We start from the raw sequence: 13,803 nt of genomic DNA, 5'->3' as shown, positions 1-13,803 counted from the left end.
CCTGCACCTTCCCTGGGATGTGCCAGGGATGTTCCAGTGCTGTCCATCTTCCTGCACCTTCCCTGGGATGTGCCAGGGATGTTCCAGTGCTGTCCATCTTCCTGCACCTTTCCCTGGGATGTGCCAGGGACGTGCCGGTGCAGCCAGTCCCCCTGCACTCTCCAGCCCCACGCCGCCCCCTCCCCTGCAGAGCTGCCCTGCTCAGCCCTGCGGGAGCCCCGGGGTTTCAGCGGGACGAGCCTCGGGGCAGCGGGGCCCGTGTGAGCCCCGGAGCCGGCTGCGGGCTCCTGGAGCTCCCGCTGCGGGCAGGGACCGCCTGCCCGGCTCCCAGTCACTGCTGAGCTCTGCTGCTGCTGTCCTTCCCCGTGTTATCAGGGCAGGGTGATGGGGACAGGGACAGGAGCAGGGGGGCTGCACAGCGTGGCTGGGCACAGCCAGGAGCTTGAACTTGGCCCAGCTGGGCAGGATGCTCTGGCAAAGCTTGTCCTTCCCTCCAGGTGCAGCCCTGACCTGGCTGTGCGGGGGCAGCTCCTTCCCCCCTCTCCAGCCTGCCCACGGAGCTGCTCCTGCTCCTGTGCTCCCAGGGGTCCTGGCAGAGACACAGCCCCAGCAGCTCCTCCCAAAGCAGCCTTGATGGAAAAATGTGCAGAAATGTTCAGCCTGAATTTGAGATGCTTCAACTGGCTGCTGATAAGGAGGGCCAGCCTCGTGCTGCCGCCAGGACAAAGGCTTTGAAGCAGAAAAGAGACCTGTCACGTCTTTGTCCAGGGCCAGCTCTGCCCGCTGGTGTCTCTAGCAGATGAGTAAACCCGTATCTATTAACCCAGAGCCAAAGCAAACACGTTCTGAGTGCTGAAGAAGCTCGGGTAAATCCTTTCCCCCCAGGAGGATGGAGCTGCAGCCCTGGCTGGGGCAGCCGTGTGATCCCAGAGCAGCCCCCGGCACAGGCTCTCCTGGGGCCTGTGGCTGAGTGTGCCTCAGTTTCCCTGCCTGGGAGGGCACGGCAGCCTCCACAGTGGGTCCATCCCGGCCCCCACCCCAGATCCCTCTGGCTGCCACCACTCACCTGCCCAGGGGACGTGGGCACACACAGCCCTGCTGCCCCAGCCCCTGCCCGCAGAGATTATTAAATCCCTTTGCAGAGGGATGGGCTGATTGCCCGGAGCAGGGAGGTGATAACAGCAGGGAGATAAACCCTCCTGCCAGCCCCTGCACACACCCACCTGCGGGACCACGAGGGACTATCAGCCTCTACTTTACTGTAATCTGTTATAAATTACAATTAAACCTATGACAGGAATGGATTTTGGGAGTAAATTGCCCTCCAGGGAAGCTCAATACTTGGAAACACAAGAAAAACCTGTGGCTGATTCAATCACAGGGATGATAAGTGCCTCTGAACTGGGTTTCTTCTGCCTTGGTGCTAAATGAGCATCACCTGAGCGTTGAGGGAAGTTCTGGGGTGCTGGGACCCACCTGCCTGGGCAGCCAGAAGTGAAACACTGCACCAGGCCATGAGCATTTCGGTGCTTTTTCCCTGGGGGAGAGTTGAAATGACTCACACTAATGGGGGTTTTGGCACCATGAGATCTGTGCCTGATTTTTTTAAATAAGCTTCAAAGTTTCATTTCCACATGATTGTTTTGGTTTATTTTCCCTCAATTTTTATACTAAGAACTGTGCTAGACACTTCTGCTTCACATGTTCCTTTAAACGATGTGCTAAATACGTTGTGAACTCAGTGTATTCATGGGCATGGTCATTTGGATGGTACAAAATTCAATCTGACACAAACGGCAGCCTAGGAATGAGAAGGAGGGAGCATCCCTGCGGTGCCACACGGGGACCTCATCCCCTCCGTCATTCCCACCCCTTGCCAGCCCTGGCCCTGCTCCCCGTGGGTGCAAACGGTGCTCGAGGAGCTTCGCTGAGGACGGGGGGGAACGAAGGGAAGTGGCTGTGACACCGCCGGGCTGTGTGTCACCAGCTGTGCCTGCCAGCTGTGCCTGCCCAGCGCCCAGCCACCCTGCAGCCAGCACAGCACAGCACAGCACGGCTGCTGGCCCGGCTCTCCAGAGGGGATCCCGGCTGTGCCGGGGCTGGTGAGCAGGATCCCGGCTGTTCCCGAGCTGGGTGCACCTTGCAGGGCTGGTGCTGGGGGTGATGAGCAGGATCCCGGTTGTTCCCGGGCTGGGTGCACCTTGCAGGGCTGGTGCTGGGGATGATGAGCAGGATCCCGGCTGTGCCGGGGCTGGGTGCACCTTGCAGGGCTGGTGCTGGGGATGATGAGCAGGATTTTTTAAATAAGCTTCCTGGGTGCACCTTGCAGGGCTGGTGAGCAGGATCCCGGCTGTTCCCGGGCTGGCTGCACCTTGCAGGGCTGGGGCCGGGGGTGATGAGCAGGATCCCGGCTGTGCCAGGGCTGGGTGCACCTTGCAGGGCTGGTGAGCAGGATCCCGGCTGTTCCCGGGCTGGCTGCACCTTGCAGGGCTGGTGCCGGGGGTGATGAGCAGGATCCCGGTTGTTCCCGGGCTGGGTGCACCTTGCAGGGCTGGCAGCAGCCCGAGGAAGCCGCGGCAGCTGAGGCTGCGCTGGGAGCGGAAAGCGGGACAGCCCCAGCCCGACCTTTCCTCCCTCTGGGAATGTGCTGCCTCAGCAGGAAACGCCTGGGGCTCTCCAGCCTCTCCTGGGGCTGCTGCTCCCCAGGAGCGCTGCCAGCTGCCGTGCTGCCCTGGGAAGAGCTCGGAGAAGCCCTGGGCACAGCATGGCTGCGTGTCACACCCGCGGCACCGCGCGCCCTGGCACCGGGGGTGAGAGAAAAGGGAGCTGGAGGAGCCCGGCTGCAGGACTGCCCAGCTGCAGGCTGCTCTCACTGCTCACCGCCGGGATTCCTGCCCTCAGAGGCTCATTCAGCCTTTTTGAAGTGGTGAATAAATTGCCTGGGAAGTTAGGGCAAGGATGGGAACAGCTGACATCGAATCCTGATTTCAGTTCTCCATCCACTGGTGTGATTCTGGCCAGAGCAGCATCCCGCTGAGGGTGTGGAGCTGCCAGCCCCACCACGAGCACCTCAGCATCCCGAGGGAGCTGCAGGCATGGATTACAGGTGGCCAAAGGACAGGGCCTGGCTGGACTGGCAGGGCCCAGCACGGGCAGTGGGATGTCCTGGGTGTGAATGCTGTGCAGCAGAGCTCAGCCCGAGCTGTGGGGATCCGCTCTGTAAAACCTCTGTGCTCCATTCCACCTGAAAATCAGAATGTTTGCCCAAGGAACAGCCTATCTCACCCAAAACTCAGCCCAGGCAAGTCCCCAGTGGCATCCAGGTTTCCGCTGGACGTGGCTGGGGGCTGCCAGGGTATGGAGCCAGGCTGGGGCTCAGCTTTTGACTGAACCCTTCGAGGCTGGGGGTGCTCACAGGGACCGGGCCCAGGGACTCCAGCACAGGCACTGCCTTCCCTTCCTTCAGCCGAGGATTAGCTCGGAAAGGCTCTCGCTGGCACAGCCCTGGCGCCGGGGGGGGTCCACGGCAGCGGGGTCAGCCCCTGGAGGCGAAACCCCCGAGCAGCACCGGCGTAGGAAACAGGGGCCCGTTCCGGTAAGGAAACGGTGCGAATGCTATTTATTTGCGGAGTTTTGTTTCCATTAACTCCAGCATGAGTCAAGCCCTTCCTGCCAGCATTCCCCCGGCACGGTGCCTGCTCTGGCACGGCTTTGCAGGCTGGAAGCTGCCACGGCGTGGGCGCAGGAAGGTGACGATGCCCGGGGCAGGTGCCGGCCGGCCCGGCGGCGCAGATGTGTCCCCGAGCGTGTCCCCGAGGCGCTCCTGGGGGCTTTCCAGGGCGGCTCCGTGAGCTGCTCATGAATCACGGGCTGGCCGGGAACAGGAGGAACGCGGCGGTGCTGGGGCACAGGGGTGGGGAAGGCTGCGGCAGCCCCCGGAGGGAGCCGGGGCCGTGCTGGAAACAGCTGCCTAAGGGACGGTTCGTGCTAATTTGGGGGTGGGATTGGCACCCCCGGGCCAGGCTCCCCGCGCCGCCGGAGCCGTCAGCCCGTATCCTGTCTGCCGCTGCAGCCGGGACGCGGCGAGGGCCGAGGGTAAGAATAGCACGGCCGTGCTTCCCGGCGCCCGGCCCGTGGCCAGGGATTTCCTGAGCAGGGCGGTGCCCGGGGGATGCGGCGCCTGCCGGTGCTCCGGCGGCTCCGGGCAATCCCATCTCCTCCGTCCCACCGGACCGAGGGCTGCCGGTGGGCAGCTGCAGGTGCCGGTGCCGGCCATTTCCGCGGGAGCCAGAGCACACCGTGGGGTGGGAAGGGGATGCAGGCTGGGGAGCCTCGCGGCCGATCCAAGTCCGAGCCATTTCAGCTCGGAGAAGAGCCCCTTCGAGACGAGGAACAGGGACATTCAGACCCAGACTGGTGCCAGCCGTCAGAAACACCCCGCCAGGAACACGCCATGGTTTCCCAGCCTGCTCACTTTTCCCCAGAGCGCTCCAGCGTGGGTGAAAACAAACCAAAGACAAGCTGGGGGCCTTTTGCCTCTGCAGCTGGGAGAAGCAGCAGCCCATGCCCTCGCCCTGCCCTTCCCCTGCACAGATCCCATCCTGTCCTGCCCTGCTTGCAGAGGAGCGGCCGCTGCAGCCGCACAGCCCTGCAGAGCAAAGCTCTTTGTGTGCGAGGAGGAGCCTCCCCTCGCCCTGCTGCCCGTGACCCACGGGCCCAGGCAGGAAACAGGTGGGATAAATATTTGTGCACAGCAGAGTGAAATTTCCCTTGGAGGCCGTGCAATGTGTTTCCCTGGCCGTGCTGTCATGGGAAGGTGAGGCCAGCACAGCACCAGGTGCTGCCAGGAGCTGTGGGACCGGAGCTGCTGCCTTCCCGGGGAAAGGGAGCCCAGTATCTCACTTCACCCCGAAGACAGGCTCAGGAAGCTGCTGGGGGCTGCAGGAAAAGCAGTCCTGGAAAAACGTAGGCATTTAAGTGCTGTGGCTCAAACCCAAGGCCCGTGGGAGGGAGCCCTGCAGGGTAGGAGCCAGCACACCCCACCCACAGGGCTGTGGGATCAGCACAACGGCTCCCGTGCTGCTGGGACAGAGCAAAGCCTGCTACAGGCCCAGCGTGACATTCCCAGAGTTCTGTGCCTGCCCTTGGCAAGGCTGGTTAAGAAAACCACGGAGGGTTCTCCCCCCAGCACAGCCTGTGCCCACCACAGGGTGAGAGCAGAGGGACAGAGGGACAGAGGGACGGGCTGGCAGCACCCCAGGGCAGGCAGCACGCAGGAGGTGCTGGCAGTGTGGGAGCAGATGTTCCCAGTTGCTGATGTGGGCTGTTCCCCTGGCATGTGCCTGCCTGCTGGGAGGGCCCAGGGTGTGAGAGCACCAGGGAGCACATGGCTCCGGTGCTCTGACATAAAGTGTGCCTGGAAACAGTGTGCTGGTGGGGCTGGAGCAGACCCAGGAGCTCTTCTCTCCCCTTGGAGAAGGGTGGTCAGGAGCCCATCAGCAGCAGTGTGAGGAGGGACAAGTGCACTGCAAACCCTCTGTGGTGGGAGCCTGCAGCCACAGCGCCCAGCTGCACTGGGGGAGGAGCAGATTCACAGGTCTAGCTTTATCTAGAGCCCAAACTGAACAAGCCTGAGGCCTCCACCTTCATCTGGTTCTTCCAGAGTCGGTCAGTGAGAAAGGAGTGGGACTTTTCTGTCTCAAGCAGAGTGCGGGGTGAGCGGGGCAGCGCAGGATGCAGCGCTGGGCTAGCACTGCTCTCAGCCCCAGCAGCTGCTCCCTGACCTCCGGAGCTCCCATTGCTGCCTTCCCCCTCCGGGATTTCCTGCCCTCCTGCCTGCAGCCACCGCGAGCTGCCTGCCGAGGAGCAGGTGGGCACCCGCTTCCCCCGCAGCCCTGCAGCAGCTGAGCCCTGGGATTTGGGGGCTGGAGGGCGGGGAAGCCTCAGCAAACCAGCCGGGTTTCACAATAGTTTGCTCAAGGGCTTGTGACTTAGGCTCAGGTGCTCCAGGCAGGCGGGAGCAGCCCTGTCCTGGCTGCCCTGGCCTGGGGGGGACAGCCCTGCACCCCGGGGGCACAGCTGCTCCAGGGACACTGCGGGAGGCTGAGCTCCAGCTGCTGGCAGCATCCCTCGGGGCAGCATCCCTCGGGGCAGCACCCCTCACCCTGCGGGGCAGCTGAGCCCTGGGATTTGGGGGCTGGAGGGCGGGGAAGCCTCAGCAAACCAGCCGGGTTTCACAATAGTTTGCTCAAGGGCTTGTGACTTAGGCTCAGGTGCTCCAGGCGGGCGGGAGCAGCCCTGTCCTGGCTGCCCTGGCCTGCGGGGGACAGCCCTGCACCCCGGGGGCACAGCTGCTCCAGGGACACTGCGGGAGGCTGAGCTCCAGCTGCTGGCAGCATCCCTCGGGGCAGCATCCCTCACCCTGCGGAGAGGACAGACCCTCCCGCAGAAATCAGCACGGCCAGCTCGAGCCTTTCCCCTCCTCTAACTCTCCCCCTTTTTTCCTCCCTCTGCTTCCCCCCTTCCCCCCAAAGCTCTTTGTCTGCAGGCTCTGCGGAGGAAGCAGACCTTCTGAAAATAAACTCTTTCTGCTTTGATCTGGTTTATGGGCACGCACTGTTTATAGCTCCGTGTGTACGACTTGACACCTTCCCACCTGCGGCCCCAGCAACTGCTTCTTATCACAGCCACTTTGGATATTAACAGGGCGGCGGGGAGGGTGATCTGCAGCTCCCCAAGGGCCCCCCCGGCCCCAGCGCTGCTCCCCTCCCCAGGCAGGAGGGAGACAGCCTGGTGTCTCCTCTCCCTGCATGTGATAATTGCATCAGCCCGTGTTTATTGGGATGTTTATCTCTGCCAGCAAAGGTGGGAAGGTCCCCACAGGTTGGATCCATCCCCTCCCCACAGCAATTAGCTCCTTTTGACCTGTCCCTGTGCACAGCCCAGGACAGCGCTGGGTTCCCGTGCCTGTGGAGGGTGGACACACACTTGTGGGCAGCGGGGGCAGGAGAGCCTGGAAAGCCCCAGAGCTGCTCCATTCCGACCTGCTGGGTGTGCATTGAGGCAGGTGTCACCACCTGGTCACGGCATGGCCCCACAGCCTGCCTGAGGGCAGCACTGGAGCACGCAGGCTCCGGGGGGCTGTCACCAGCTCTGGGGGCAGGGGGGCTTTGCTTCAGCTCAGCACAAACGTGAAACCCTGCCATGCAATGCCAGTCCTGCTGGGCTCTGTGGCACGCTGGGGACACCAGGGCCAGCCCCGTGCAGCCCTGCAGGGAGGGCAGGCACTGCTGCCTGCTCCAGCCAGCCTTCTGCTGCCCCTCAGCCTCCTGGAAAGGGCCCACGGTGTTGCAATAAAATGTCTGTTAATAAACAATGTCGAGTCTGGGCCGCGCTTACAATCGTCTTTCATCCAGGCTGGCCCTCCAAACCTCCACCCACGGGGCATCTCTGCTGCTGCCACAGTGAGCCACCGTGCCTGGCACGGGCCCAGCAGGTCCCTGGCATCCCCACGCTGCTCCCTCAGCCCCCCAGCAGGGCCTGGGCACTGCACCCGCTCTGCTGAGCCCCCCAAGGGACCCCAGAGCCCCCCATCTCCCACCCCCACCGAGCTGGGCAGTGCTGCCCCCAGCCCAGCGCTGCAGGGGTGGCCCCAGGTGCCACATCCTGGCCCGTGTCCCTGTCCCCCTTCTCTGCATGCCACAGGTGTGTGTGGCTGTGCCCACTCTGCTCAGCCTGGCACCGTCAGAGCAGCAGCAGTGACACCAAACGCCCGCTGCAGCACCCAGGCCAGCTGCCCACACAGGAGAACAGCAGAGCTTTGGAAAATTTCCCCTTCAAAAGGTGGAGGAAAATGAAATTTCAAGGCTCGTTCCTAAGCCTTGCATTAGATCAGCCTTGGTCAGTTCTTCCACCCTCATTCAGACACTTCTGAAATATTTTGTTTTCACTTTGAACACATAGAATGTTTTTAAGTGCATTTAATTAGCTTATATTTCATGGGAAAAAAAAAGAGATCATTGGGACTTGGGAAAAAATGGACTTTTTTACAGAGCTCCAATGGTGGGTCATATTTTCAAGCAGAGAAATGAATCAAAATCCACTTCTCCCCACCACACTGATTGCAGCTTTTCTTCTAAAGAAACCCCATTTCTTTGAAACATTCCTGCCAGCTCTGCCAGCAGTGCTCACTCCAAAGCTCCCGCTGCACAGAGGGGAGGGCACGCTCAGAACTGCCACCCAGAGCTGCTGCAGGGCAGGGGGCTCTCCTTGCCAGGAGGTGTTTGTGAGCCAAGCACGGCAGGAGGCAGGGGATGCACCTCTGCCCGCGGGGCTGGGACCCTCGGGACCACCTGTGTCCCCCCCCCGGGCCACCTGTGTCCCCCCACGACCACCTGTGCCCCCCAGGACCATCTGTGCCCCTCCTGGGCCACCTGTGCCCCTCGATGCCACCTCTGTCCCCCAGGACCACCCTTGCCAGGAGGTGTTTGTGAGCCAAGCACGGCAGGAGGCAGGGGATGCACCTCTGCCCGCGGGGCTGGGACCCTCGGGACCACCTGTGCCCCCCCCCGGACCACCTGTGCCCCCCAGGACCATCTGTGCCCCTCCTGGGCCACCTGTGCCCCTCGATGCCACCTCTGTCCCCCAGGACCACCTGTGCCCCCCCCGGGCCACTTGTGTACCCCCCCCAGCCACCTGTGCCCCTCGGTGCCACCTGTGTCCCCCCACGACCACCTGTGTCCCCCAGGACCACCTGTGCCCCCCCCGGGCCACTTGTGTACCCCCCCCAGCCACCTGTGCCCCTCGGTGCCACCTGTGCTCCCCTGGGGCCACCTGTGTCCCTCAGGACCACCTGTGCCCCCACCCCCAGCCACCTGTGCACCCCCCAGGACCACCTGTGCCCCTCGGTACAACCTGTGCCCCACTCATCAAGCACAATCACCACGGTGGGGACCTGGCAGTGAGCAGGGGGCACTTCCTGAGCACCCCCGAGCCCTGCTGCACCCCCGTGCCTGGCTGTGCCCCCCAAGCCCCCGTGCCCTGCCACAGCCCCACAGCACCCCCACATGCCTGGCTGTGCCCCCCGAACCCCCGTGCCCTGCCGCAGCCCCACAGCACCCCGCGGCCGTGCCCAGCGGCAGTCACAGCACACCATCCATCACTGCAGCCACGCCGCGCCTCCCACCCCGGAGCTTCTTGAAAGAAACTCCGAATTTTCAGCACCTACTTAAGGCACTTGAGGCCGCGTCGCTGCCGGCAGACGTGAGCTCATGCCGGTGCTCGCAGGCATGTGCCACCCTGCTCCAAGGCTGACGCCCTCGGCAAAACATCTCCCGAGCTCCTGGCCGCACCAGTGGGCGCCAGACGGGCACCAGCTGAGGAGCAAAAGGTGGGGCCACACGTGGGCCCCCCCGGCTGTGGGGCTCCCAAGGCCTCGTGGTTTTAAACATGAAAGGCTCAGAAGAATTAACCAGGTGGACACGGGAGAGACCCCCCTGTTGACACAGGAACAGTCCTGCAACGTCGCCGAGTTTGTCACTCACCAGCGCAGGGTGGGAGGGGGCACAGCATGTCCCCAGCCAGGTCCTGCCACCCTGGAGCACCCCTGGCACAGGGACAGGGTGTAGCTCGTGGGATGGTGCTCCTGTCCTCTCTGGTGTGGTCTGGTTTGCCGTGCCCTCCTGCAGCCAGCACCTTCCCTCCCCAGCTGATGCCGGAGCCGGGCAGAGAAGGAGGAAGGTCCCACTGAGTGGGAGGCTCAGGGGCAAAGGGCTTTCAGCTGCTGCTGTGCCAGGGTGGGAGCAATCAGGTCCTGGAGCTCCTGCCAAAGGGTCACTGTCACAGCCCTGGGGGCACTGCCAGCCACAGGCACTGAGGCACGCCCCGTGCCCTGGGGAGGCTCCTCCGGGCATGCAGGAATTGAGTGGGTGGCACCCGAGGGGGCAGCTCGGCCCTGTCCCATCCCTGTCCCTGTCCCTGTCCCTGCTGCTGTCACATCCAGCCCTGCACAGGGACAGTCCCTTCCCCGGGGCTGGGTGAGCACAGCCACAAGTGGACAGTTCTCTTGGTTTCTCACCAGTCCTTGGCTACCACAAAAGTTTTCTTCTGGCTAACCACAGCCCGGATGCGTGTGAAGGTCCCAGGCCCCAGGGGATGAAAGCCTTTGGTGATTTCCCCTGCTTCATGCAAACCAGGCCCGTGAACACCACATGAAAGACACGGGGGTGGAGAGGGCGCAGAAAAGGTTCCCAAGAAGAAAAAAATTTGTGCCCTGGAAATGGGCCACGTTGAGAAGCCAAAATAACACAGGTACCAAGCTGTCCTAAACCACCTGGGCGAGAGAAACCCCACGCGCAGGGCCAGCGAGCACACTCCGTGCACGGATTTCCAAGGCATTTATGGTCTGTGAAACAGAAGAGGTGCCTGACACCAAATACATCTGGGGTGAGGTCCCTCATGGGGCAGACCCCACAGGGTCACCGTGTGCCCCAGAGAAAAGGCTGGAGCTGGGAGGGGCTGCCCAGCATCCCAGGGCAGACTGAGGCTAGGTGGGGACAAAGGGGTTAAAAACGCAGGAAAAAGCTGCAAATGGATTTCACAGATGGCCCTTCAGCCACAATCACAAAGCTCCCCAGGTTGCACTCTGGCTGTGCGGGCCCCTGTGGGCGCAGGGACAAGGGGGCAGGAGGCACTTGGAGACCCCCGCCCGTCCAGCACCCCCAGGAGACAGCGCGGGGCAGAGTGTGGCCTTGGCTCCAGCAGGAGGCATGGAAAATAAGAACGATGAGGTCACTGCAAGGCGGCCGTGTAGGATGTGATACAGGAGAGGAGTGGGGCGCACAGAGGAACAAGGAGCTATTGTAACCTTGCAGAGCAAGGAAAAACCAGCTGTGGGATGGCAGGTCACCTCCTGCTCACGCCATTTGGGATTTAGCTTGTCTGGGGTCGCGTGCAGCGGGCGTAGAAGGGGAGAGGGAGAAGGAGGGGGTGAGGCCAGGTGGGAGCTTGTGGCACGAGCATGGGCACGGCTTCTCCCTGCAGCGGGAAAGTACAGCAGGTACTGGTGCAGCCAGTTCAGACACCCAGAAACAGCTGGAAAGCACCTGGCACAAGGCTGGGAATGCCCTGTGCGTGGATCTGCCCTGTGTGTGGACCTGGATCTGCCCTGTGCATGGATCAGCCCTGTGTGTGGATCTGGATCTGCCCTGTGCAGGGATCTGCCCTGTGTGTGGATCTGGATCTGCCCTGTGTGTGGATCTGGCCTGCGTGTGGATCTGGATCTGCCCTGTGCAGGGATCTGCCCTGTGTGTGGATCTGGATCTGCCCTGTGTGTGGATCTGCCCTGTGTGTGGATCTGGATCTGCCTGTGTGTGGATCTGCCCTGTGTGTGGATCTGGATCTGCCCTGTGCAGGGATCTGCCCTGTGTGTGGATCTGGATCTGCCCTGTGTGTGGATCTGGCCTGCGTGTGGATCTGGATCTGCCCTGTGCAGGGATCTGCCCTGTGTGTGGATCTGGATCTGCCCTGGGTGTGGATGTGGATCTGCCCTGTGTGTGGACCTGGATCTGCCCTGTGCATGGATCAGCCCTGTGCGTGGCTCTGGATCTCCCCTGTGCCGGGATCTGGCCTGTGTGTGGATCTGGATCTGCCCTGGGTGTGGATGTGGATCTGCCCTGTGTGTGGACCTGGATCTGCCCTGTGCATGGATCAGCCCTGTGCGTGGCTCTGGATCTCCCCTGTGCCGGGATCTGGCCTGTGTGTGGATCTGGATCTGCCCTGGGTGTGGATGTGGATCTGCCCTGTGTGTGGACCTGGATCTGCCCTGTGCATGGATCAGCCCTGTGCGTGGCTCTGGATCTCCCCTGTGCCGGGATCTGGCCTGTGTGTGGATCTGGATCTGCCCTGGGTGTGGATGTGGATCTGCCCTGTGTGTGGACCTGGATCTGCCCTGTGCATGGATCAGCCCTGTGCGTGGCTCTGGATCTCCCCTGTGCCGGGATCTGGCCTGTGTGTGGATCTGGATCTGCCCTGGGTGTGGATGTGGATCTGCCCTGTGTGTGGACCTGGATCTGCCCTGTGCATGGATCAGCCCTGTGTGTGGATCTCGATCTGCCCTGTGCAGGGATCTGCCCCGTGTGTGGATCTGCCCCGTGCTCAGCCCCGTCCTCCCGGCCCCCAGGGCATGCGCTGGGACGCGCCACGGTTTGGGGTGCTCAGAGCCATCACCCCTCATCCCTGCACCCTTTGGCCCCCCGGATTTTTAGCCGTGCCGCGCAGTGCCCAGCTGGCAGAGGGTGACTCCGTTCTCCACGGGGAGCCCCAGCGTTACCCCAGGACTCTCAGAAGGCGCCGCCGGGGCCGTGCCCTGCGCGGGGCTGAGGCTGCAGCCCCGGAGCAGCCCCGTTCCCCGGTGTGCCCGGCGGGGCTGCGGCCCCCGAGCCCCGCGGCGGCGGAGCCCCAGACTTTCTGTCTGCACGGGGACTTCCCGTCCCCGCTCGGCGCTGCGAAAGCAAAGAGCGGCTTGTTCGGCCCCGGAGCCGCCTCCGCGCTGACTGCCCCGCTCTGTTCTCGCTAGCAATAATACACCCCGAGCTCTGCGCATAAATTGAGTTTCCCAGAGCCGGGCTGGTGCGGAGACTTTAATGGGAAGGAAAATAAACTGTGTACTCGGCACGCGGGAGGTGTGGCGCTGGCAGAGGGGCGCCGCCAGAAGAGAAGGCTCCTCTTGGCTGCTTTTTTCCCCCCGGCTTGTTTGCTGAGGGAGCACACGTATGCACGGCTGCCTGGGCACCGTGTTTGCCTCCCAGGGTGCCAAGGAAAAGAGAGGCGTTCTGAAGGAGCTGCTTGAGAGCTCTGAGCTCTCCGAGCTGCCAAAGCAGCCAGCCCGGCCCTCGGAGGAGGCGGCTGCTCCGGGAGAAGCTGCTGCAGCTTTCCTGCCCGGGCCGCTCCCCTCGGGGCTCCGGGGAGGCTGCGGGCACCCGGAGGGATGCTGCAGCGCCGGGAGCGCGGCAGCGTGTTTGTGATTTCTCAGCACAATGCTGCGATTCAGAGCCCGGGGAAGCACATGAGTCACGCTGAACTTCCCCGGCCAGTCACCGCTGGGAAACGCTCGCATCTGCTCAGCCGCCCTCACAGTGCCTCCTGCCCAGGGCTAATTCCATCGCTTCTCCCTCCCCGCCTGCTCCCGGTGCCGCCGGGGGCTGCTCCAGGAACATCAGCAGCCCGGGCAGCACGGAGCAGGGGAGGCAGTGAGCGAATCCAAGAGCGGAGAAGCAAAGTGCCTGTGTTTAATCGCGTGTCCGTGCACGGCGGACAGCAGCCAGGAGAGCCCGGCGTGCTTCCAGGGCTGGGACCCGCACCGCCCGTGCCCGCCCCCGGCACAGGAGGCTCTGTTGGCTTAACTCGGGCCGCAGCTACTCCTGCTCCCGAAGCCTTTGAAGCCCTCGGGGAGAAGAGCAGGACCTTGGGATGTGACTCAGGGAATCCGCCCGTCTGTGACAAATAGTTACCCCGAGCGGGGCTGGGGGCGGTGGGCACCCCCGGCTGCGGGCAGCCCCGGGGCAGGGGGACACGGACGGGCTTCCCCCGCTGGGAAAAGTCCGCAGGTTCGGGAAGCAGCGTTTCCCTTTGAACACGCTGTCAGTTCTCAACAAATGTCAGGAACACAAATGGGAAGTGAAATCCCACTTTTACAAAAATATTTGCTTTGAGCCGAACGAGGCTTATTAAGGGAAGGGGTGGCTTTGGGTTTCTTCTCGGCGCGATGCTCCTCTCGTCCTGCTCCCAGGGAAGGCAGCCTTCCCC

Source organism: Onychostruthus taczanowskii, unplaced genomic scaffold (assembly GCF_017590055.1).
Source record: "Onychostruthus taczanowskii isolate IOZ18803 unplaced genomic scaffold, ASM1759005v1 scaffold57, whole genome shotgun sequence".
Lineage (NCBI taxonomy): Eukaryota > Metazoa > Chordata > Aves > Passeriformes > Passeridae > Onychostruthus > Onychostruthus taczanowskii.
The sequence above is the reverse complement of the archived record's forward strand: the minus strand, read 5'-3'. Positions refer to the sequence as shown.